Genomic DNA, 20938 nt, shown 5'->3' on the forward strand with positions numbered 1-20938 from the left:
CGCACCCTAAGCGAATATCATACCCCTAGACCAACGGACAATGTTAGTTTGCTCTCAATATGTGAATGTGTAGCCTAACCCATTGAAGCCTCCTCTATAAATCTGATTGGTAGGGAAATTTTCCGCGAAGTCCGTCCGGGATTTGAACCCGGGACCTCTCGCACCTTTAGCGAAAATCATTCCCATAGACCAACGGACCATGTTACTTTGCTCTTAATATGTGAATATCCCGATGAAATCTCCTCCATAAAACTGATTCGTAGAAACATTTTCCGCGGGGTCCGTCCGATATTTGAACCCGAGACCTCTCGCACCCAAAGCGAGAACCATACCCCTAGACCAATGGACCATGTTAGTTTGCTCCCAATATGTGAATATGTAGCCTAACCCGTTGAAGCCTCCTCCATAAATCTGATTGGTAGGAAGATTTTCGGTGGGTTCCGTCCGGGATTTGAACCAGGGACCTCTCGCACCCAAAGCGAGAATCATACCCCTAGACCAACGGACCATGTTACTTTGCTCTCAATATGTGAATATGAAGCCTAACCCGTTGAAGTCTCCTCCATAAAACTGATTGGTAGAAAGATTTTCCGCGGAGCCCGTCCAGGATTTGAACCCGGGACCTCTCGCACCCGAAGCGAGATTCATACCCCTAGACCAACAGACCATGTTACTTTGCTCTCAATATGTGAATATGAAGCCTAACCCATTGAAGTCTCCTCCATAAAACTGATTGGTAGAGAAATTTTCCGCGGAGTCCGTCCGGCATATGAACCTGGGACCTCTCGCACCCAAATCGAGAATCATACCCCTAGACCAACGGACCATGTTACTTTGGTCTCAATATGTGAATAAGTAGCCTAACCCGTTGAAAACTTCTCCGTAAAACTGGTTTGTAGAAAGATCTTCCACAGGGTCCGTCCGGGATTTGAACCCGGGACCTCTCGCAACCTAAGCGAAAATCATACCCCTAGACCAACGGACAATGTTAGTTTGCTCTCAATATGTGAATATGTAGCCTAACCCGTTGAAGTCTCCTCTATAAATCTGATTGGTAGGGAGATTTTCCGCGAAGTCCGTCCGTCCAGGATTTGAACCCGGAACCTCTCGCACCCAAAGCGAGAATCATTCCCCTAGACCAACGGACCATGTTCCTTTTTTCACAATTTGTGAATATCTTGAAAAACCCGTTGAAGTTTCCTCCATAAAACTGGTTTGAAGACAGATCTTCCGCAGGGTCCGTCCGGGATTTGAACCCGGGACCTCTCGCACCCTAAGCGAGAATCATACCCCTAGACCAACGGACCATGTTACGTTTTTCACAATATGTGAATATCTTGAATAACCCGTTGAAGCCTCCTCCAAAAAACTGATTGGTAGAAAGATTTTCGCGGGTGTCCGTCCGGGATTTCAACCAGGGACCTCTCGCACCCAAAGCGAGAATCATACCCCTAGACCAACAGACCATGTTACTTTGCTCTCAATATGTGAATATGAAGCCTAACCCGTTGAAGTCACCTCCATAGAACTGATTGGTAGAAAGATTTTCCGCGGAGTCCGTCCAGGATTTGAACCCGGGACCTCTCGCACCCGAAGCGAGATTCATACTCCTAGACCAACGGACCATGTTACTTTGCTCTCAATATGTGAATATGTAGCCTAACTCGTTGAAAACTTCTCCATAAAACTGGTTTGTAGAAAGATTTTACGCGCGGTCCGTCCGGGATTTGAACACGGGACTTCTCGCACCCTAAGCGAGAATCATAGCCCTAGACCAACGGACAATGTTAGTTTGCTCTCAATATGGGAATATGCAGCCTAACCCGTTGAAGCCTCCTCCATAAATCTGATTGGTAGAGAGATTTTCCGCGGGGTCCGTCCGGGATTTGAACCCGGGACCTCTCGCACCCTAAGCGAGAATCATACCCCTAGACCAACGGACCATGTTACGTTATTCACCATATGTGAATATCTTGAATAACCCGTTGAAGTCTCCTCCATAAAACTGATTGGTAGAAAGATTTTCCGCGGGGTCCATCTGGGATTTGAACCCGGGACCTCTCGCACCCAAAGCGAGAACCATACCCCTAGACCAACGGACCATGTTAGTTTGCTCCCAATATGTGAATATGTAGCCTAACCCGTTGAAGCCTCCTCCATAAATCTGATTGGTAGGAAGATTTTCGGTGGGGTCCGTCCGGGATTTGAACCAGGGACCTTTCGCACCCAAAGCGAGAATCATACCCCTAGACCAACGGACCATGTTACTTTGCTCTCAATATGTGAATATGAAGCCTAACCCGTTGAAGTCTCCTCCATAAAACTGATTGGTAGAAAGATTTTCCGCGGAGTCCGTCCAGGATTTGAACCCGGGACCTCTCGCACCCGAAGCGAGATTCATACCCCTAGACCAACGGATCATGTTACTTGGCTCTCAATATGTGAATATGAAGCCTAACCCATTGAAGTCTCCTCCATAAAACTGATTGGTAGAAAAATTTTCCGCGGAGTCCGTCCGGCATATGAACCTGGGACCTCTCGCACCCAAATCGAGAATCATACCCCTAGACCAACGGACCATGTTACTTTGGTCTCAATATGTGAATAAGTAGCCTAACCCGTTGAAAACTTCACCGTAAAACTGGTTTGTAGAAAGATCTTCCACAGGGTCCGTCCGGGATTTGAACCCGGAACCTCTCGCACCCAAAGCGAGAATCATTCCCCTAGACCAACGGACCATGTTACTTTGCTCTTAATATGTGAATATCCCGTTGAAGTCTCCTCCATAAAACTGATTCGTAGAAATATTTTCCGCGGGGTCCGTCCGGGATTTGAACCCGGGACCTCTCGCACCCTAAGCTAAAATCATACCCCTAGACCAACGGAAAATGTTAGTTTGCTCTCAATATGTGAATATGTAGCCTAACCCGTTGAAGCCTCCTCTATAAATCTGATTGGTAGGGAGATTTTCCGCGAAGTCCGTCCGGGATTTGAACCCGGAACCTCTCGCACCCAAAGCGAGAATCATTCCCCTAGACCAACGGACCATGTTCCTTTTTTCACAATTTGTGAATATCTTGAAAAACCCGTCTTAGTCTCCTCCATAAAACTGGTTTGAAGACAGATCTTCCGCAGGGTCCATCCGGGATTTGAACCCGGGACCTCTCGCACCCTAAGCGAGAATCATACCCCTAGACCAACGGACCATGTTACTATGCTCTCAATATGTGAATTATGTAGCCTAACCCGTTGAAAACTTATCCATCAAACTGGTGTGTAGAAAGATCTTCCGCGGGGTCCGTCCGGGATTTGAACCCGGGACGTCTCGCACCCTAAGCGAGAATCATACCCCTAGACCAACGGACCATGTTACGTTTTTCACAATATGTGAATATCTTGAATAACCCGTTGAAGTCTCCTCCATAAAACTGATTGGTAGAAAGATTTTCCGCGGGGTCCGTCTGGGATTTAACCCGGGACCTCTCGCACCCAAAGCGAGAACTATACCCCTAGACCAACGGACCATGTTAGTTTGCTCCCAACATGTGAATATGTAGCCTAACCCGTTGAAGCCTCCTCCATAAATCTGATTGGTAGGAAGATTTTCGGTGGGGTCCGTCCGGGGTTTGAACAAGGGACCTCTCGCACCCAAAGCGAGAATCATACCCCTAGACCAACGGACCATTTTACTTTGCTCTCAATATGTGAATATGACGCCTAACCCGTTGAAGTCTCCTCCATAAAACTGATTGGTAGAAAGATTTTACGCGGAGTCCGTCCAGGATTTGAACCCGGGACCTCTCGCACCCGAAGCGAGATTCATACTCCTAGACCAACGGACCATGTTACTTTGCTCTCAATATGTGAATATGAAGCCTAACCCATTGAAGTCTCCTCCGTAAAACTGGTTTGTAGAAAGATCTTCCACAGGGTCCGTGCGGGATTTGAACCCGGGACCTCTCGCACCCTAAGCGAAAATCATACCCCTAGACCAACGGACAATGTTAGTTTGCTCTAAATATGTGAATGTGTAGCCTAACCCGTTGAAGCCTCCTCTATAAATCTGATTGGTAGGGAGATTTTCCGCGAAGTCCGTCCGGGATTTCAACCCGGGACCTCTCCCACCTTTAGCGAAAATAATTCCCCTAGACCAACGGACCATGTTACTTTGCTCTTAATATGTGAATATCCCGTTGAAGTCTCCTCTATAAAACTGATTCGTAGAAATACTTTCCGCGGGGTCCGTCCGGCATTTGAACCCGGGACCTCTCGCACCCAAAGCGAGAATCATACCCCTAGACCACCGGACCATGTTACTTTGCTCTCAATATGTGAATATGAAGCCTAACCCATTGAAGTCTCCTCCATAAAACTGATTGGTAGAAATACTTTCCGCGGGATCCGTCCGGGATTTGAACCCGGGACCTCTCTTACCCAAAGCGAGAATCATACCCCTAGACCAACGGACCATGTTACTTTGCTCTCAATATGTGAATATGAAGCCTAACCCGTTGAAGCCTCCTCTATAAATTTGATTGGTAGGGAGATTTTCCGCGAAGTCCGTCCGGGATTTGAACCCGGGACCTCTCGCACCTTTAGCGAAATAATTCCCTAGACCAACGGACCATGTTACTTTGCTCTTAATACGTGAATATCCCGTTGAAGTCTCCTCCATAAAACTGATTCGTAGAAATACTTTCCGCGGGGTCCATCCGGCATTTGAACCCGGGACCTCTCGCACCCAATGCGAGAATCATACCCCTAGACCACCGGACCATGTTACTTTGGTCTTAATATGTGAATAAGTAGCCTAACCCTTTGAAAACTTCTCCGTAAAACTAGTTTGTAGAAAGATCTTCCACAGGGTCCGTCCGGGATTTGAACCCGGGACCTTTCGCACCCTAAGCGAGAATCATACCCCTAGACCAACGGACCATGTTACTTTGCTCTCAATATGTGAATATGTAGCCTAACCCGTTGATGCCTCCTCCATAAATCTGATTGGTAGAAAGAATTTCCGCGGGGTCCGTACGGGATTTGAACCAGGGACCTCTCGCACCCAAAGCGAGAATCTTTTTTTTTTTTTTTTTTTTAAACCCTTTATTCACAGTATTAAAATTACAATACAATCATAAAGACTGAAGGTTATAAAACACAAAATAGAATTAAGGACAAGCAATCAACAAGCATTCTATTCAAATATTTTGTTTAACATGTTGTATAAGATTAAATCTGACGGTAAATCTAAATGTAATTTCTGTTGCTTATAACGACATTCTAGTTTTAAAACTGCATGGAATTTCTTTTGACACAAAAAATGATTAAATTGAATATCATTAAAAGAACAATAACACCGGTATAACCAAATTTCTCTTTTCATTACAGCACAAAGGAACTGGACCACTGTCCAAAACATTTTAGAGTTATGCAAGTCTTTGTGAATTAAACCAAAAATAAGGAAAGAATTTCGCGTATACGAAGAAACGCCATATAACTCACGATTAAGTTCCAAAATATCACAGAATAGCCAAGTCCATAATTGAGAAACCACGGGGCACGTTACGAAGAGATGTTCTACCGTCTCTGAGTCTATCCGACAATATATGCACGTATCATCCGGTACCACTAGAGCGTGCACCAAACGCGACTTCACCGAGAAACCATGATGAATGAGGCGTAAATTTATGGCAGAGAGCGAAGGACCCAAAAAATTGGATCGCACGAATTTCCAGCGAATCCGCTGAAGAGGGCCACCGAAAAAGCGACGCCAGCGTTCTTCGCCACTCGACTCGATAGACAATGATTCCGCGAACGCAGCGTAAATGGGCCTCACTGCGATAGCGAGAGACACCTTTTCGCCCGACACGTCAATAACCGATAAACCGACCTCGTGCGCGACCGGAGGGCGACGCAATTGACGCCCCCCTTGTTGAATGCTCATGGACCAAATCGGAGGAACTGCATCAATAAGTTCTTGGTAGAGTAGCAAGACCCGAGACCGAGGCAAAACGAGCGATGAATCGGCTGTAGCGTCGAAACACGCCTGTGGCGGCAAGAACCCGGGGACGTACTCGTAACACAGATCGCGTACTGTCCGAAAACCCGCTTGCGAAAAAAACCCACGCTCGAGACGACCGAAATGTGGCAACGACAGACGCGGATTTAAAAAAAGCGGTTCATCCAAAAAATTCGAGAGAGCGGGAAAGGTCCAGCCATGAATGTGCTGAAAATCCTTCCAAGCAAGCAGCATGGAAACATACCGAGACGGAAGACCGGCGGCGCAACGAGAAGTGATAGATAACCGGAAAACGTGTAGGCCCAATTGCAAGGCGCCGCCATAAAGATTAAGAATCTGCGACGAAAGATCCCGAGCGAAAACCGGAGTAGTCTCTGCAAACAACGTAAGAGCTTCGCGAACGCGAAACGCCTTAACTTTGGTACAAATGTCTACTAGCCCGAACCCTCCGATCAGCGTTGGCCGAACAAGACTCTCATAGGCGACCAGATGAGGGCCATTGCCCCAAATAAAGTTCAAAATGGCTTCCCGAAATTGACGAAGCCAAAAAGGCGAAATATCGACTGTTTTTAAAATATGCCAGAGCATAGATGCAGCGAGCACATTGACAACCAAAACTTTGCCAACGACCGAGAGAGTACGACCTTTCCAAGACCGTAAGACCCGAGAGAACTTGCCATAGCGCTCCTCCCATTGAAGGCGAGCCGAATGCACAGAATCGTAGTCTATCCAAATACCGAGAATTTTCAAAGGTGAACTAGAAAGCGTTACGCCGCTGATCTCGATAGGGTCCCGACCATGATATAGACCAAGCCATTTCGCGTGGCACTTTGACGGGTTCAATTTCGCTCCGGAGGCTTGACCGAAATCCGCAAAAACGTCGCAGATCGCGGGAATCGCGGCCACTGTTGAGGTTTCAACCGTGGTGTCATCCATATGTTGAAAGAGAGTCGGCAAAATCGAATGCGCGGATAACCGTACCGGCGGGATGGATTCGTGCGACGTGACCGCGGAAAACAGAGGTTCCGAGGCTAAAACATATAGCAGAGGGCTAAGCGGGCACCCTTGGCGAACCGACCGCCCTAACGAAAAGACATCAGTCAAATGACCATTGACTTTGACACAGGCCCTGGAACCCGCGACAAAAGCTTGAATCCACTTGCAGAAAAACGGGCCAAACCCCATGGCCGCTAAGAGCTCAAATAAATATGGCCATGCCACCCGGTCGAAAGCCTTCATAAGGTCCAGCTGGACCATAATGCCACCCTCTTCACGAAGGCGGAGGTTCTCGGCGACATCTGACAACAGTCTCGTGGAGGTAGAAATGTCCCGACCACGAACCGCACCCGTTTGAGTAGCTGACGTAATGTTCGGCAAAAGCGACGCTACTCGGAGAGCAAAAACTTTGGATAAAATTTTATAATCAGTATTGAGTAACGTTATAGGCCTCCAGTTCTTTAAAAGAGTTAAATCACCAGTCTTGGGCAAAAGGATAATAAGACCTATTTTCATGCTGCGCGGAATTCGGCCCTGATCACGGGCGATATGGGCTAAGCGAAGAAAGTCATCCTTAATAAGCGGAAGAAAAAACCGCCAAAACTCCACCGTCAAACCATCAAGTCCCGGACTCTTATTGGGCTTCATAGACCCCAAGGACCGCTCGAGTTCCTCCCAGGTGACAGGCAACTCAACCGCGTCACGATCAGCTTTCGATACCCGGTCCCGGACCCGATTGCTAAAACTTCGACTCTGGGCCTCGCAAATAGGCTCCTGAGTATAAAGGGCATTATAGAAATCAAAAATTTGCTGACGGATGAGACGCCCGTCGCGAAAGACCTCTCCTGATGGAGACACTAAACGACCAATCGATTTGATACTCTGACGATGAGTCTCCAGGCGCAGAAAATAGCGCGTGGGCCGCTCACCCAATTCTTTAAAATCCGTCTTAGCGCGTACGACCTGGCCACGAAGCACCTCAGAATCAAAATCCGCCAATGCCTGCTTAGCGTCCAGCAACTCCGGCAAACAAGTAAGATCGGACGCGTAGCGAGACTCGAGGTGAGAAATCCGAACCAATAAAGCAGCGCGAGAACTTCTCAACCTCTGAGCGCGAGCTTTGCCATAGAACATGGCGTAATCCTTAATACAAACTTTAAGATTTTCGTACCATTGAAAAATATCTACACGGTACTCGACGGTGTCGCGACTCCGATCAACAATACGCTGGATGCCCGTACGGAAGCGCTCCTCTTGAAGTAACGTAGAGTTAAACGCCCAGACCCCAGGGCCGCGCTGGACGCCACTGGGATCAAAGACGAAAGACACGGCCTTGTGGTCAGAAAAAGGAACATTCAAGATTAGATTCCGCGAACAATTATGCGCATCCGTTGGGCGAATAAATAAATAGTCAATCCGCGACATGACAAAGTTCCCGAATACGAAACCGGAACTAGTATAATCAAAATGATCGGCGTGAGAAGCCCTCCAGGGATCATAAAGATCAAGACTGGTAAGCCAAAGCTTAAAACTCGTAGGCGAAACAACGGAACGAAGATTAGAAACGGGGCGACGATCAAGAGATGAGTTTAAAATATCATTAAAATCCCCCGCTATAATCGGACGAGGTAAAAGCGAACACCACAACTTCGCCGAAGACATAAAAAGAGAACGCGACGGCGCGTCATTCGGAGCGTAAATATTCGCGAAATCCATAGGAACATCGTCAACAACCGCGGAGACGGAAAGAAATCGGCCGCAGTCGCTTCGAAAAACTCGCGAAGGAACAATATCCAGCCCAGCCCGAAAGCAGGTTGCTACGCCGCAAAAAGTAGTAGTAGGGTCATTATCCCAAAAAACGCGGCCGCGAAAAATTTTCCGAAAAGTACTCACATGTTCATTCGTCCAGTGTGTCTCTTGTAAAAAAACCACATCATACGCGTCCATAAAAATAAGCACTTCCGACATCTTATTAACATTCCGAAGACCATTAACGTTAAGAGAGACGATTTTTAATGGCATTAAAGGAACCGGGGACAGGCGTGACAACGGTTGGCAGGGACGTAGAAGGCAACTTGGCAGGTGCGATGGCATGCGATTCCGTAGAGTAGACGTTCGTCTTCTTAGGAGGAGGCTGGCGTTTATCACCCTCCGAGCCACTCGTCGAAGTCAAAATTCTCTTACCAACGTCCTTCGTAACGTGCTTGGGAAATTTCGGCCGATCAACATTGTCGCCCCCCTGGGCAACCATGCCTTGAGAGGACTCTTTGGCTAGAAGAACCTGATCAGTAATCAGGCACGCATCCTGTTCTTCGACCATCCTATCAGCAACCGGATCCTTGGATTCAACAACTTCAGCGCGAGTTGGACAGGACCGCGCCACATGACCTTGCTTCTTACAACGAAAACAGATAAAAGAGGGACAGTCTTTATACAGGTGGCTCGAAGAGAGACACCCATTACAAACTTTACTCTGAGAGGAGTGACGAACCTGATAAAAAGTCTCCCGACCTAAAACGTCTTTGATCTTTAGACCGTACGGTAACGAACTGACACATTCGGCAAGGCGAACCTTGACCGAACGAATTCCAAAATAAATTCCGGCGTAATTTTTAGTCCAGACAATTTCGCCACGCAACTCACATTGTAAGCTTTCCAATTTCTCCTTCACCGCTCCGTCACTCACAAACTCAGGTAAACCATAGATATGGACAATAACTGTTTTCCTCGCTATCCCAGACACAGCAAAACGCGTCTCTCCTACTTCGATCCCAGCATCAAGACACAATTCCGCTTCTTCCTCGCGTAAGAAGGTGACGTAATAGCCACCCTCCGTAGCAACAACCGACGAGACCGTATTAGGCCCGTAATCCAAAATACATGCCGTCAAAATTTCTTGCTTCGAAACTTCTTTCACGACGCATTCCACAAAAATGGAACGTTTTAAAACATCCATCCTGGAATTCAGAAGAAACCCAGGAGGGCACGAAAAACGAAAAATAAACTGCGCGAATTAGTAAATTTTAAATTAAGCAAACAAAATGTTAGAAAAAGAACCGAAACTAAGGCTTAGCGAGCAGGCGAGGAGAGCAAAGAAAAACGAACCGCACTCTCCAAAAAACCAAACGCGAATCCAGGGCCTCTCGTACCCAAAGCGAGAATCATACCCCTAGACCAACGGACCATGTTACTTTGCTCTCAATAAGTGAATATATAGCCTAACCCGTTGAAGTCTTCTCCATAAAACTGATTAGTAGAAAGATTTTCCGCGGGGTCCGTCCGGAATTTAAACCCGGGACCTCTCGCACCCAAAGCGAGAACCATACCCCTTACTTTGCTCTCAATATGTTAATATGAAGCCTAACCCGTTGAAGTCTTCTCCATAAAACTGGTTTGTAGAAAGACTTTCCGCGGGGTCCGTCCGGGATTTGAAACCGGGACCTCTCGCACCCTAAGCTAGATTATACCCCTAGACCAACGGATCATGTTACTTTGCTCTCAATATGTGAATTTGTAGCCTACCCCGTTGAAAACTTCTCCATAAAACTGGTTTGTAGAAAGACTTTCCGCGGGGTTCGTCCGGGATTTGAACCCGGGACCTCTCGCACCCTAAGCGAGAATCATACCCCTAGACCATCGGACCATGTTACGTTTTTCACAATATGTGAATATCTTGAATATCCCGTTGAAGTCTCCTCCATAAAACTGATTGGTAGAAAGATTTTCCGCGGGGTCCGTCCGGGATTTGAACCCGGGACCTCTCGCACCCAAAGCGAGATTCATACCCCTAGACCAACGGACCATGTTACGTTTTTCACAATATGTGAATATCTTGAATATCCCGTTGAAGTCTCCTCCATAAAACTGATTCGTAGAAAGATTTTCCTCGGGGTCCGTCCGGGATTTGAACCCGGGACCTCTCGCACTAAAAGCGAGAATCATACCCCTAGACCAACGGACCATGTTACTTTTTTCACAATATGTGAATATCTTGAATAACCCGTTGAAGTCTCCTCCATAAAACTGATTGGTAGCAAGATTTTCCGCGGGGTCCGTCCGGGATTTAAACCCGGGACCTCTCGCACCCTAAGCGAGAATCATACCCCTAGACCAACGGACCATGTTACTTCGCTCTCAATATGTGAATATGTAGCCTAACCCGTTCAAGCCTCCTCCATAAATCTGATTGGTAGAAAGATTTTCCGCGGGGTCCGTCCGGGATTTGAACCCGGGACCTCTCGCACCTAAAGCGAGAATCATACCCGTAGACCGACGGACTATGTTGCGTTGTTCTCAATATGTGAATATGTAGCCTAACCCGTTGAAGTCTTCTCCATAAAACTGATTGGTAGAAAGATTTTCCGCGGGGTCTGTCCGATATTTGAACCCGAGATCTCTCGCACCCAAAGCGAGAATCATACCCCTAGACCAACGGACCATGTTAATTTTCTCTCAATATGTGAATATGTAGCCTAACTCGTTTAAAACTCTTCCATAAAACTGGTTTGTAGAAAGATCTTCCGCGGGTACCTTCGGGGATTTGAACCCGGGACCTCTCGCACCCTAAGCGATAATTATACCCCTAGTACAATGAACAATGTTAGTTTCCTCTCAATATGTGAATATCCCGTTGAAGTCTCATCCATAAAACTGATTCGTAGATAGATTTTCCGCGGGGTCTGTCCGGGATTTGAACCCGGGACCTCTCGCACTCAAAGCGAGAATCATTCCCCGAGACCAACGGATCATGTTTCTTTGCTCGCAATATGTGAATATGTAGCCTAACCCGTTGAAGTCTTCTCCATAAAACTGATTGGTAGAAAGATTTTCCGCGGGGTCCGTCCGGGATTTGAACCCGGGACCTCTCGCACCCAAAGCGAGAATCATACCCCTATACCAACGGACCATGTTACTTTTATCACAATATGTGAATATCTTGAATAACCCGTTGAAGTCTCCTCCATAAAACTGATTCATAGAAAGATTTTCTGCGGGGTCCGCCCGGGATTTGAACCCGGGACCTCTCGCACCCGAAGCGAGAATCATTCCCCTAGACCAACGGACCATGTTAGTTTGCTCTCAATATGTGAATATGTAGCCTAACCCGTTGAAGTCTTCTCCATAAAACTGATTGGTAGAAAGATTTTCCGCGGGGTCCGTCCGGGATTTGAACCCGGGACCTCTCGCACCCAAAGCGAGAATCATACCCCTATACCAACGGACCATGTTACTTTTATCACAACATGTGAATATCTTGAATAACCCGTTGAAGTCTCCTCCATAAAACTGATTCGTAGAAAGATTTTCCGCGGGGTCCGTCCGGGATTTGAACCTGGGACCTCTCGCACCCTAAGCGAGAATCATTCCCCTAGACCAACGGACCATGTTAGTTTGCTCTCAATATGTGAATATGTAGCCTAACCCGTTGAAGTCTTCTCCATAAAACTGATTGGTAGAAAGATTTTCCGCGGGGTCCGTCCGGGATTTGAACCCGGGACCTCTCGCACCCAAAGCGAGAATCATACCCCTATACCAACGGACCATGTTACGTTTATCACAATATGTGAATATCTTGAATAACCCGTTGAAGTCTCCTCCATAAAACTGATTCATAGAAAGATTTTCCGCGGGGTCCGCCCGGGATTTGAACCCGGGACCTCTCGCACCCGAAGCGAGAATCATTCCCCTAGACCAACGGACCATGTTAGTTTGCTCTCAATATGTGAATATGTAGCCTAACCCGTTGAAGTCCCCTCCATAAATCTGATTGGTAGAAAGATTTTCCGCGGGTTCCGTCCGGGATTTGAACACGGGACCTCTCGCACCCAAAGCGAGAATCTTACCACTAGACCAACGGACTATGTTACTTTGCTCTCAATATGTGAATATGTAGCATAACCCGTTGAAGTCCCCTCCATAAATCTGATTGGTAGAAAGATTTTCCGCGGGGTCCGTCCGGGACTTGAACCCGGGACCACTCGCACCCTTAGCGAGAATCTTTTTTTTTTCTTTTCTTTTTTTTTTCTTTTTTATTTAAAATTTTTATTTTGTTACATGCATTATTGCACAGTGTTAATATTTAAAACAAATTTTACAATTTAAACCTACGTACATCCAGCAATGTTATATATGTGAAGCAGTGTTATTAAAAGCATTACACAATTGAAGTTAGAAACAACATGAAAAAAATAAGCAAAATATCATTGTTAAAAAATCCTCAATTATAGAAAATAATAACTACTGCAAATACAACAAAATACTTTAAATATTAATGACCATAAGGATATCTCCAAGATTATTGACCCCTCATATGTTACGAAAAATATCTATTGCTGCCGTACAACCCGGCTTATGAAGGAGTAGCCATTGCACGCGGTACCGAGCCTCAGTTTTTATGAGAGCACGAAAACGGGAAAAAAGCGTACGCTTATTGGTTATCTGCCCCAAATTGTACAAACAACGATTACTCCAAATGGCTTCTTTGGCAATAGCAGTTAATATGGAAGCGACCTCCCAATGCTCTTTAGAGTCCGCAGTTTTAGGCTTGAGTCCAAAGACGATATAACGCGTCCACATGTCCTTTTCACCAAACAGCGTGTACAGCGACAACACTGAAGAAAATAACCAATCGAGCCATTCGTGCGTATCTTGACATTCCAAAAATAAATGCGAAACTGACTCCTTTTCAAGGCCACATAGCGGGCACTGATTATCGTCTTTTATGCCGGCGCGAAATAGCCGCTGCTTGACCATGAACCCCATATGATACACTCGGAGTATCATACTTGACAATCGGGGACCCAACGTAGAATTGACAAGTGATGGAACCCGGAACTTCTGTAAAGGGCCCCCGAAGTAAGCCCGCCAACGTTCTTCACCATTCAATTCCGGAATCGGGGTTACGGCATTGAAAGTTTTGGAAATTGACGTAGATGTAATTTTGTCCAATTCCACAGAGATACCTGTGTCCGCGACCAGCGCGAACGTTGGCCGTGTCTCAAGCTCGTAGACCTCTTTACTATGTATCACTCGATGTACCGAGGGAGGGAGAGAATCTTTGATCCTTTGAAAAGTTTGCAACAACCGACGGCGACCGATTCCGGAATCTGCGGTCAATTCCAAAAAGGCTTCATCCGGAAGAAACCCCAGGATGACCTCGTAGCAAATATCTTTCAGGTAGACCACGCCACAAGAAGCAAGAAGACGCCGCTCAGCCAAAGAAATGTTCGTGATTAAAAGATTTGAGATATAAAATAGGGGCTCCATAATAGGGTTGGTCAAAGGAACCAAGGTCCATCGCGTGAGAGCCAAGAACTCTTTCCAAGCCAATAACATTGATCCATGGCGTTTCGGGATAGCGCAAAGCAGACGACGTTCAATTCTAATCCGTAGCATTGAGAGACCCTGGCGAAGTCCGCCGCCATATTCGTCAAAGAACCGAGACGCAACGCATGCGACATGTGAAGGCTTGGATCCGGTAGCGAGCTGCAAACATTCCTTCAGACGAAGTACCTTCTGTTTGATCCGAAGATTGATTAATCCAAACCCGCCTTGACTCTTATGGCGAGTTAAGGTTTCGTACGATATAGAATGTGGGCGATCCTTCCAAATAAAATCCAAGATGAGCCGCTTAAAATCAGAGAACCAGCGGTCCGGTAAATCAAAAACCTCCAGAATATGCCACAATATCGACGCTCCTAACACGTTAATGATAATGACTTTCCCAAAAATGGTCAGACTACGACCCTTCCAAACGTGTAGGACATTTTTAAATTTTTCATACCGGCCCTCCCAGTTCATCGTGGCAACGACGACATGGTCATAGCCCAAGGTCACGCCCAATACCTTTATTGAACGGGCGCTAATAACAAGCCCAGCCACAGTCTGGTCCGCGTGAAATCGCAAGGAGCCGAGCCAACAACCAGAACTTTTTGCAAGATTGATGGCAGCTCCCGAAGACTGGCAATAAAGTTCAATATCCTCCAAAAGGTAAGTAACATCCCTAGGCCCAGTGACGAGAATGGAAGTGTCATCAATATGTTGAAACACCACAGGGGACGGTGTTAAGTCCGTGAGCATTATCCGACATATACGTTTGTCCGTTTCGAGTAAGGCGCAAAAAGGTTCAGATGATAGAACGTAAAGCAAAGGACTGAGTGGACACCCTTGACGAACCGAGCGGCTAATGACAAAAGAATCGGTAACATATCCATGAAGCTTAATAGCTGTCTTGGCGCCAACTAAAAACATCTGAATCCAAGCGCGGAAGCGTGCGCCGAAACAAAAGGCTTCTAAGATTGCAAATAGATACGGCCATTCCACCCGATCGAACGCTTTTAACAAATCGAGTTGAAGAAAAATCCCTGGCCTATTTTCCATTTTTAAAAACTCCATGACATCAGACAGAAAACGGGGAGTATCGGAAATGGTACGCCCACGAATGCCACCAGTTTGACACGGTGACGTAATTAAAGGTAAAAGTGGCGAAACACGGCGAGTAAAAACCTTAGCAAGGAGTTTCCTATCGCCATTCAATAGGGTAATTGGCCTCCAATTTTTCAGAAGAGTCAAATCCCCCGATTTAGGCAACAAAACCACCATCCCTTCTCGCATGCTATTCGGAAAAAGGCCACGGGCTTCGCATTCGGCAACCAAGCGCATAAAGTCATCTTTAATTAGAGGGATAAAGAAACGCAGGAACTCATTGGTAAAGCCATCTCTACCGGGGGCCTTCCCTCCGGCCAAATTAGTTAACTCCGTGTAAATGTCGCTCCAGGTCACGACGGCTTCGCAGGAATCGCGGTCACCTTCAGTAAGCCTCCCTGAGATTAAATTCTTCAAATTGTCAGTAGCGGCTTGAGACGTAACGCCTCGTGTATACAACTCCGAATAAAAACGGAACACTTCCTCCCTTATTAACGCAGGATCTTTAATAATCGCCCCCGAAGGGAGAGTCAGAGAAGCCATTTGACGTTGACGCTGACGAAATTTCTCCAGCCGCAAAAAATACTGAGTGGGGCGTTCCCCCAAATCTCTCCATTCCAACCTCGAACGAACTAATGCACCCTGCAAATCGTTCTCTTCCATATCTCGTAATTTACTCGTTACCGCAGCTATTTCGTCTAAATTCGTATCTGTTTTTAATGGCGAATCTTGTACGTCTCGAAGCCTATTTTGTAGGTCCGCCCATACAGCCCGCTTCATCAACGCTTTGTGACGCCCGTAAAAAATGCAGTACTCCCGTATTTTAACTTTTAAAGCATCATACCACTCAAAGATATCGGTTAAATAACAAGGCCAAGATTAACTATTTTTAACTGTCCGCTCGATGGCCGTGCAAAAAAAAAGCGTCTTCTAAAAAAGTAGAATTAAAACTCCAAGTTCCGGGCCCCCTAAGAATACCACTAGGTTCAAAAATCAGAGAAACACCCTTATGGTCAGAGAAACTACAAAAAACATGCATACACTTTGAAATATTATATACGTCTGAATGTAAAGCAAAAAAATAATCAATTCGAGAACTCACAAAGTTACCAAAAACCACCCCCGATCGCGTATAATCGAATGTTTTTTTATGTTGCAACCGCCAAATGTCTACCAACGAGAGATAAGAGACCCAGCGATGAAGATTCGTCATTCCACTCACCGTAATCTTGGCAGGCGACCGCCGATCAAAAACTCGAGAAACAATATCATTAAAATCACCGCCCAATAGCGGACGATTTAACACACGAACAATGGGAATTAAATTTTGCATAAAAATAGATCTATTGACCGCATCGGTTGGGGCATAAACAGAACCTAAATCAACTTTCTCGCCTTCAATTTCAGCGGAAATAAAAATATACCGGCCCTCGTTAGAACTTATCAAATTACATTCTTTAAAATCAAGTAACCGCGAAATACAAATTGCCACACCGCAAAACTTGGTGTCCAAGTTCAAGTCCACGTAGACCGCACCCGAAAAAAAGTCCGAAAAGTACTTACATGACACGCCTCCCAATGAGTCTCTTGCAACAACAACACATCATAATGCTTCGCCCACAAAACCAACTTTCGCATCTTCTCTACATCGCGCAAACCGCCTACATTAATCGTCAGAATTTTCACCGGCATTTGGATTCAAATTAATTTGGGTCCATTTACCTGATGGCAACTTCTGAAATATCTTGTGCGGAGGACCTGTAGACGGATTAGTAGCTGAATCGGTGTCACCAGATGAGATCCGGTGCTTGGAACCCCATTGAGCTTCACCAGTCGGTTTGACGCGGCCCACTTGGTCGGCGCCCATTTCCTGAGGCATCGGCGTTGCGTTAGGAGTGGCAATATGAACTTCTTCGTGTCCGGCACCCAATGAACCAGGACCATCGACGGCATCCTTACGACCCTCAGCGAATTGATCAATCGATCCCCCCGCGACAATGACAGGGGGTTGTCCGCGCTCCTGTCCCTTCATCTCCACTGCAGGGCGTTCCCAAGTAGGGCAATGACGCACAGCATGACCTTGTGTTTTACATTTACGGCAAATAAATTGAGGGCAATCCTTATATAAATGATCGGATGCCAGACACATATTACAGACTTTAACTTGCGATTCATGAGTGACACGGTAAGAATTTTCTCTATTTAAGACATCCGGAACTCGAAGACTGTAAGGTAACGCTGATTTACCTTCCGGGAGCGTCAAACGGACTGATCGGATACCACAATAGAACCCGGCTTTTTCCCGCCACGAAATCGTACCTCTGACTTCGCAGCCCATCATCGTCAACTTCGCCAGCAACGCCTCATCAGTAATATAATCCGGAAGGCCGAAAAAATTTGCAGTAACAGTTTTTTTGGTGACGCTCGAAATGGCATAAGTAATGCTGTCTACCTCCCACCCAGTGTCAGTCGCATCATTAATCAAAGTTTCAGACGAAAATACCAAAATGTAGCCGCCCGTGGACGGAACAACAGATTTCACCGCATCCAAACCATATTGAATTTTCACCGCCTCCGCAACATCGTCAAACTTCGGTAATTTTCCTTCAAAATCCACAAAAACCGACCGTTTAATAATATCCATCCTGGATCAGAAGACCCAGGAGATAAATCACCCGCAAGAAACCGAAACTAGATAAAAAAAGGTTTTAACAGAGAAGAAAAAAAAAACTTGAACTAAAATAACAACTTAAAGGCGGCAAACAGGCTTAGCGAAAACGGAGCGAAAAAACACGAATCGTTCACTACCAAACCTAGCAGCGAACTCCTTAGCGAGAATCATTCCCCCAGACCAACGGTCCAAGTTACTTTTTTTCACAATATGTGAATATCTTGAATATCCCGTTGAAGTCTCCTCCAAAAAACTGATTCGTAGAAAGATTTTCCGCGGGGTCCGTCCGGGATATAAACCCGGGACCTCTCGCGCCCAAAGCGAGAATCATTCCCCTAGACCAACGGACCATGTTACTGGGCTCTCAATATGTGAATATGAAGCCTAACCCGTTGAAGTCCCCTCCATAAAATTGATTGGTAGAAAGATTTTCCGCGGGGTCCGTCCGGGATTTGAACCCGGGACCACTCGCAACCTTAGCGAGAATCATTCCCCCAGACCAACGGATCATGTTAGTTTGCTCTCAATATGTGAATAGGTAGCATAACCCGTTGAAGTCCCGCTCCATAAATCTGATTGGTAGAAAGATTTTCCGCGGGGTCCGTCCGGGATTTGAACGCGGGACCTCTCGCACCCAAAGCGAGAATCATACCCCTAGACCAACGGACCATATTTGTTTGCTCTCAATATGTGAATATCTTGAATAACCCGTTGAAGTCCCCTCCATAAATCTGAATGGTAGAAAGATTTTCCGCGGGGTCCATCCGGGATTTGAACCCGGGACCTTTCGCACCCGAAGCGAGAATCATACCACTAGACCAACGGACCTTGTTACTTTGCTCTCAATATGTGAATATCCCGTTGAAGTCTCCTCCATAAAACTGATTCGTAGAAAGATTTTCCGCGGGGTCCGTCCGGGATTTGAACCCGGGACCTCTCGCACCCAAAGCGAGAATCATTCCCCTAGACCAACGGACCATGTTACTTTGCTCTCAATATGTGAATATCTTGAATAACCGGTTGAAGTCTCCTTCATAAAACTGATTGGTAGAAAGATTTTAAGGGGGGTCCGTCCGGGATTTGAACCCGGGACCTCTCGCACCCAAAGCGAGAATCATTCCCCTAGACCAACGGACCATGTTACTTTGCTCTCAATATGTGAATATCTTGAATAACCGGTTGAAGTCTCCTTCATAAAACTGATTGGTAGAAAGATTTTAAGGGGGGTCCGTCCGGGATTTGAACCCGGGACCTCTCGCACCCAAAGCGAGAATCATACCCCTAGACCAACGGACCATGTTACTTTGCTCTCAATATGTGAATATGTAGCCTACCCCGTTGAAAACTTCTTAATAAAACTGTTTTGTAGAAAGATCTTCCGCGGGTACCTTCGGGGATTTGAACCCGGGACCTCTCGCACCCAAATCAAGAATCATACCCCTAGACCAACGGACCATGTTAATTTGCTCTCAATATGTGAATATGTAGCCTAACTTGTTGAAAACTCTTCCATAAAACTGGTTTGTAGAAAGATCTTCCGCCGGGTCCGTCCGGGATTTGAACCCGGGACCACTCGCACCCTCAGCGAGAATCATACCCCTAGACCAACGGAGCATGTTACGTTTTTCACAATATGTGAATATCTTGAATAACCCGTTGAAGTCTCCTCCAAAAAACTGATTGGTAGAAATATTTTCCGTGGGGTCCGTCGGGGATTTGAAACCGGGACCTCTCGCAATCAAAGCGAGAACCATACCCCTAGACCAACGGACGATGTTAGTTTGCTCTCAATATGTGAATATGTAGCCTAACCCTATGAAGCCTTCTCCATAAATCTGATTGGTAGAAAGATTTTCGAAGGGGTCCGTCCGGGATTTGAACCAGGGACCTCTCGCTCCCAAAGCGAGAATCATACCCCTAGACCAACGAACCATGTTACGTTTTTCACAATATGTGAATATCTTGAATAACCCGTTGAAGTCTCCTCCATAAAACTGATTGGTAGAAAGATTTTCCGAGGGGTCGTCCGGGATTTGAATGCGGGACCTCTCGCACCCAAAGCGAGAATCATACCCCTAGACCAACGGACCATGTTACTTTTGCTCTCAATATGTGAATATCCCGTTGAAGTCTCCTCCATAAATCTGATTCATAGAAAGATTTTCCGCGGGGTCCGTCCGGGATTTGAACCCGGGACCTCTCGCACCCGAAGCTAGAATCATTCCCCTAGACCAACGGACCATGTCACTTTGCTCTCAATATGTTAATATGTAGCCTAACCCGTTGAAGACTAATCCATAAATCTGATTGTTAGAAAGATTTTAAGCGGGGTCCGTCCGGGATTTGAATGCGGGACCTCTCGCACCCAAAGCGAGAATCATACCCTAGACCCAAGGACCATGTTAGTTTGCTCTCAATATGTGAATATGTAGCCTAACCCGTTGAAGACTCCTCCATAAAACTGATTCGTAGAAATAATTTCCGCGGGGTCCGTCCGGGATTTGAACACGGGACCTCTCGCACCCAAAGCGAGAATCATAATCCTAGACCAACGGACCATGTTACTTTTTTCACAATATGTGAATATCTTGAATAACCTGTTGAAGTCTCCTCCATAAAGATGATTCATAGAAAGATTTTCCGCGGGGTCCGTCCGGGATTTAAACCCGGGACCTCTCGCACCCGAAGCGAGAATCATTCCCCTAGACCAACGGACCATGTTACTTTACTCTCAATATGTGAATATGAAGCCTAACCCGTTGAAGTCTCCTCCATAAAACTGATTCGTAGAAAGAATTTCCGCGGGGTCCGTCCGGGATTTGAACCCGGGA

The 20938-nt window shown here is 46.3% G+C and overlaps 22 non-coding genes across 22 annotated transcripts in view; all 22 read right to left on the reverse strand.

Moving 5' to 3' along the window:
* Positions 1-40, reverse strand: part of TRNAP-AGG (transfer RNA proline (anticodon AGG)) — a 72-nt gene extending 32 nt beyond the window's left edge. The window contains exon 1 of the tRNA in view: positions 1-40. This exon is cut by the window's left edge and continues 32 nt beyond it. This is a non-coding gene — a tRNA (tRNA-Pro).
* Positions 41-1235: 1195 nt separating this feature from the next.
* On the reverse strand, positions 1236-1307 carry TRNAP-AGG (transfer RNA proline (anticodon AGG)). Its single transcript has one exon. It is a non-coding gene; the product is annotated as a tRNA-Pro (tRNA).
* Positions 1308-1871: 564 nt separating this feature from the next.
* TRNAP-AGG (transfer RNA proline (anticodon AGG)) lies at positions 1872-1943 on the reverse strand. Its single transcript has one exon. It is a non-coding gene; the product is annotated as a tRNA-Pro (tRNA).
* A 723-nt stretch (positions 1944-2666) lies between these two features.
* Positions 2667-2738, reverse strand: TRNAP-UGG (transfer RNA proline (anticodon UGG)). The gene has a single exon. It is a non-coding gene; the product is annotated as a tRNA-Pro (tRNA).
* Positions 2739-3134: 396 nt separating this feature from the next.
* On the reverse strand, positions 3135-3206 carry TRNAP-AGG (transfer RNA proline (anticodon AGG)). The gene has a single exon. It is a non-coding gene; the product is annotated as a tRNA-Pro (tRNA).
* An 88-nt stretch (positions 3207-3294) lies between these two features.
* TRNAP-AGG (transfer RNA proline (anticodon AGG)) lies at positions 3295-3366 on the reverse strand. Its single transcript has one exon. It is a non-coding gene; the product is annotated as a tRNA-Pro (tRNA).
* Positions 3367-4863: 1497 nt separating this feature from the next.
* Positions 4864-4935, reverse strand: TRNAP-AGG (transfer RNA proline (anticodon AGG)). Its single transcript has one exon. It is a non-coding gene; the product is annotated as a tRNA-Pro (tRNA).
* A 5648-nt stretch (positions 4936-10583) lies between these two features.
* On the reverse strand, positions 10584-10655 carry TRNAP-AGG (transfer RNA proline (anticodon AGG)). The gene has a single exon. It is a non-coding gene; the product is annotated as a tRNA-Pro (tRNA).
* An 87-nt stretch (positions 10656-10742) lies between these two features.
* TRNAP-UGG (transfer RNA proline (anticodon UGG)) lies at positions 10743-10814 on the reverse strand. The gene has a single exon. It is a non-coding gene; the product is annotated as a tRNA-Pro (tRNA).
* Positions 10815-11060: 246 nt separating this feature from the next.
* TRNAP-AGG (transfer RNA proline (anticodon AGG)) lies at positions 11061-11132 on the reverse strand. The gene has a single exon. It is a non-coding gene; the product is annotated as a tRNA-Pro (tRNA).
* A 714-nt stretch (positions 11133-11846) lies between these two features.
* On the reverse strand, positions 11847-11918 carry TRNAP-UGG (transfer RNA proline (anticodon UGG)). The gene has a single exon. It is a non-coding gene; the product is annotated as a tRNA-Pro (tRNA).
* An 87-nt stretch (positions 11919-12005) lies between these two features.
* On the reverse strand, positions 12006-12077 carry TRNAP-CGG (transfer RNA proline (anticodon CGG)). Its single transcript has one exon. It is a non-coding gene; the product is annotated as a tRNA-Pro (tRNA).
* Positions 12078-12164: 87 nt separating this feature from the next.
* On the reverse strand, positions 12165-12236 carry TRNAP-UGG (transfer RNA proline (anticodon UGG)). Its single transcript has one exon. It is a non-coding gene; the product is annotated as a tRNA-Pro (tRNA).
* Positions 12237-12323: 87 nt separating this feature from the next.
* TRNAP-AGG (transfer RNA proline (anticodon AGG)) lies at positions 12324-12395 on the reverse strand. Its single transcript has one exon. It is a non-coding gene; the product is annotated as a tRNA-Pro (tRNA).
* Positions 12396-12482: 87 nt separating this feature from the next.
* On the reverse strand, positions 12483-12554 carry TRNAP-UGG (transfer RNA proline (anticodon UGG)). The gene has a single exon. It is a non-coding gene; the product is annotated as a tRNA-Pro (tRNA).
* An 87-nt stretch (positions 12555-12641) lies between these two features.
* TRNAP-CGG (transfer RNA proline (anticodon CGG)) lies at positions 12642-12713 on the reverse strand. Its single transcript has one exon. It is a non-coding gene; the product is annotated as a tRNA-Pro (tRNA).
* Positions 12714-18863: 6150 nt separating this feature from the next.
* On the reverse strand, positions 18864-18935 carry TRNAP-CGG (transfer RNA proline (anticodon CGG)). The gene has a single exon. It is a non-coding gene; the product is annotated as a tRNA-Pro (tRNA).
* A 78-nt stretch (positions 18936-19013) lies between these two features.
* Positions 19014-19085, reverse strand: TRNAP-UGG (transfer RNA proline (anticodon UGG)). The gene has a single exon. It is a non-coding gene; the product is annotated as a tRNA-Pro (tRNA).
* Positions 19086-19172: 87 nt separating this feature from the next.
* Positions 19173-19244, reverse strand: TRNAP-UGG (transfer RNA proline (anticodon UGG)). Its single transcript has one exon. It is a non-coding gene; the product is annotated as a tRNA-Pro (tRNA).
* An 87-nt stretch (positions 19245-19331) lies between these two features.
* On the reverse strand, positions 19332-19403 carry TRNAP-UGG (transfer RNA proline (anticodon UGG)). Its single transcript has one exon. It is a non-coding gene; the product is annotated as a tRNA-Pro (tRNA).
* An 873-nt stretch (positions 19404-20276) lies between these two features.
* Positions 20277-20348, reverse strand: TRNAP-CGG (transfer RNA proline (anticodon CGG)). The gene has a single exon. It is a non-coding gene; the product is annotated as a tRNA-Pro (tRNA).
* Positions 20349-20752: 404 nt separating this feature from the next.
* TRNAP-CGG (transfer RNA proline (anticodon CGG)) lies at positions 20753-20824 on the reverse strand. Its single transcript has one exon. It is a non-coding gene; the product is annotated as a tRNA-Pro (tRNA).
* Between the last annotated feature and the right edge of the window lie 114 nt (positions 20825-20938).

The sequence above is a fragment of the Leiobunum rupestre genome, chromosome 10 (genome assembly GCF_980474605.1).
Source record: "Leiobunum rupestre chromosome 10, qqLeiRupe1.1.hap1, whole genome shotgun sequence".
In the NCBI taxonomy this organism is placed as follows: Eukaryota; Metazoa; Arthropoda; class Arachnida; order Opiliones; family Sclerosomatidae; genus Leiobunum; species Leiobunum rupestre.